The following is a 3,117-nucleotide window of genomic DNA, read 5'->3' as shown; positions in this document are numbered from 1 at the left end:
TTTGGCTAAATTAGCTAGATAATTAAAGTAAAACATAAAATTACCTACAACTTTTGTGAAAACAATTTTCTTCAATCTCTAATAGGTACCGAGGTAGAAAGTCGTAAAGGTGCGTATATTTTTGAAAAAAACAAGTTTTTTGCGCGACTAGCTTTGATTTTTTGTAAATATCTCGTTTCCAGTACAATTTTGTGTAAAAATTATTGATACTAATTTTGTAGAAAATAAAATTTCATAAAATAAATAGGTATATAATTTATGTGTTTTAATTCTAATACGTATCCAAGCTCTAATCCACCAAAACCAGGCCAAAAATTGAAACAGAGGTAAAGTGTTTTAAATTTCATTCCTTAATTTTATTTTTCTTCAACAATTATTGTTGTGAGAACATATCAGTTGACAACAATCATCATGCCTGCGTCAGACCTAGCTATAAGGGGCTGGAAACGGCATGCACGTTAGTGTCATAAGAACTAGAGCCAGCAAATAGTGAAAACTTTTCAGGTTCATTCATCTCTGGTCCGTGCTGAAAAATAATGTCAGTTTTTGTTAATTTTTTTAGAGCGCTTATTTAATCATATAAAATTAATATTATTTACTTTATATTTACAGAAATTGTGAAAAAATTACCATGTTGAGTGTCGGTATAGTGTTTAACACAATACTCGTATTTTCTTTATTATTTGCAATATTATCTGGATGAAGTCTTGCGGAATTTTTCCTAAAATGAGAAATATTGTTAATTATTTATACTGTCTCTATTCCCTAATTATTTAGAGATGTATTAAGACATGCCCGACAAACTTTCACCAACAATTCCTGAGCTTATTTGGTGTAAAAAATGCATTTCGGTAAAAATAAAAATATGTCACCGGAAATCAAAATTAATTTACTTCTTATATTCCAAATTCAATATGCTCAGAAGTTTATCGACTGCGTATATATGTATATATCTACATATATAAAATTATTTAAGCTGACATTGTACAATTATGTTCTGTAAAAAACGTATCCCAAAGATCTATTTTTATGTGTGTATTTAAGTAGTACCTTCTCCATTCCGTTAAACATTTTCCTTGGTGCCGTAATTTTGTTCGGGATAAAACTCCTTTTGTCTTCTGTTTTCCCATATTTAACTGAAACGTAAGTATATATTAGCCAAGAGATTTATTATAAATTGGTTCAATTTTACCTTAAATTTGAAAATCATTTCAACGTAAGTAAGTGCAGTAACTTGGGGAGATAATTGCACAATTCTATCTACAACAAATGATCTAACAATCTAAACTTAAAAGATTAATGACTCTTTTTAATATTCGAATGACTTTAGGTACTTTATAGGTGACATATGTCTAATTGTCTGTATGGAGAAAATCTTTCGATGTAGAGTTTTTGTTTTATGGAAAAAAACTTTCGAATTTCAAAAATTTGTTGTTGGGTAATTTAACTGGTTTTGGTGGATAAGAGCTTGGATACATATTAGAGTTAAAACACATAAATTAAATACCTATTTATTTTATGAAATTTTATTTTCTACAAAATTAGTATCAATAATTTTGTTCACAAAATTGTACTGGAAACGAGATATTTACAAAAAACAAAAGCTAGTCGCGCAAAAAACTTGTTTTTTTCAAAAATATACGCACCTTTACGACTTTCTACCTCGGTACCTATTAGAGATTGAAGAAAATTGTTTACACAAAAGTAGTAAGTAATTTTATGTTCTACTTTAATTGTTTAGCTAATTTAGCCGAAATTTGCATTGGGAATGAGATATTTTGGAAAAACTAGATTTTGGAGCGATTTCGGCCGGTTTTTTTCAAAATGGCGGCGCGAGCACAGGTGTGCCAAGGTCGGAAACTCAGATTTTACATCAGGGGACCAGTTTATAAAACATATAAAAAAATTGGGACTACCGGAATAATTACGATCGCGAATCGGTAATTGCCCTGGAGTATTAGTAATGAAACGAACTCTTCACAAACACTTTATTGAAATATAAGAGAATACCACTCCTTAGTAAAAAAACTCCTTTTATTTTACCATAATTTATTAGATATTCCATTGTTACAACTAACATGACTGTATAATTAGAAATTAATGTAAAAGCCCAGTAGGGCGTAAATAAATAAAACTAGGAAAACGATTCTAGTGAAGGGGCACTCTATAACATTCTGTGCCGCTGGTTGTGACAACCGGACAGACAGCCGCGTCGCGTGAAAAAAAAGATTAATAGTAAAAAAGTCTACTTGGGCTAGAAATGATATATAATAACATAACGACAATACTTTAGTGTCACCTTTTTTCTCAAGTGCCTACACATTTACGCATTTAACAATGTATTCTTTTGTATTGGTTATTATTTATATTTATTATTTATATAAAAAACCTTTACTCACTTGAGGAAGAAGTTAAATTATAAAAAACAGAAAATTTCACTAATAGATTTCAAAGTATCGTTTGATTAAATAAAAAAATACGTAAAAGAAATGACCGGAGCGACCGGCCGGGTGACACAACCTTACAGGCCGGAACTTTCGCGGCGTCTGAATCAATACGTAGTAACTCCTTGTCAACCCGCACACAAATATACTACGCACAATAGAGAGTTTTGAAGTACTGGCGGTCGTTTTTCGTGTATCTGGCCAGAAATTGGATTTTCGCGAGTGTTTTTATTTTAATTAATTCTTATGAATACATTAATAAAATCTCTAATCTTTTGTGAGGGAGTCGTCGGGAAGTTACTAATTCATCGTCTAGAAAAATAAAATCTGGTACTTGCCGCTTATCTTACAACATTTTACATTTAATAAAATGTACTTATCGTTTTACATAATATATTTAATTGTAAGGTCCTGTTTTTATTAATCTTAAATATAAATAACTTGCATCCCTTCGAATCCCTCTAGAAACATTTAAGATTTTAGTAATAAGCTCATCAGAAATAATTAAAATGTGAGCGTCGGGGCAAATCCCCGTTATCAGGGTATTGTGTCGCCTTAACGTTCCATGTGATAATTGTTTATTTTTTTAGTAAAATATTCCCTTCCCTTGCCTGCCCAACAACCGGGTGGCGGTATAGTTGCTCTGTATTTACATTGTGCAGACAGGGGCACC

At 31.1% G+C, this 3,117-nt stretch overlaps 1 long non-coding RNA gene across 1 annotated transcript; it reads right to left on the bottom strand.

The window, feature by feature from the left end:
* Window positions 1-522: 522 nt before the first annotated feature.
* LOC149420927 (uncharacterized) lies at window positions 523-2,826 on the bottom strand. Its single transcript, XR_016302601.1, has 3 exons — window positions 2,400-2,826; window positions 1,051-1,136; window positions 523-721 (listed from the first exon to the last, which is right to left on the bottom strand). It is a non-coding gene; the product is annotated as an uncharacterized LOC149420927 (long non-coding RNA).
* Between the last annotated feature and the right edge of the window lie 291 nt (window positions 2,827-3,117).

This window comes from Hesperophylax consimilis, chromosome 9 (genome assembly GCF_061612785.1).
Source record: "Hesperophylax consimilis isolate HC1 chromosome 9, BYU_Hcon_1.0, whole genome shotgun sequence".
NCBI classification, from domain to species: Eukaryota; Metazoa; Arthropoda; class Insecta; order Trichoptera; family Limnephilidae; genus Hesperophylax; species Hesperophylax consimilis.
The sequence above is the reverse complement of the archived record's forward strand: the minus strand, read 5'-3'. Positions and strand labels throughout refer to the sequence as shown.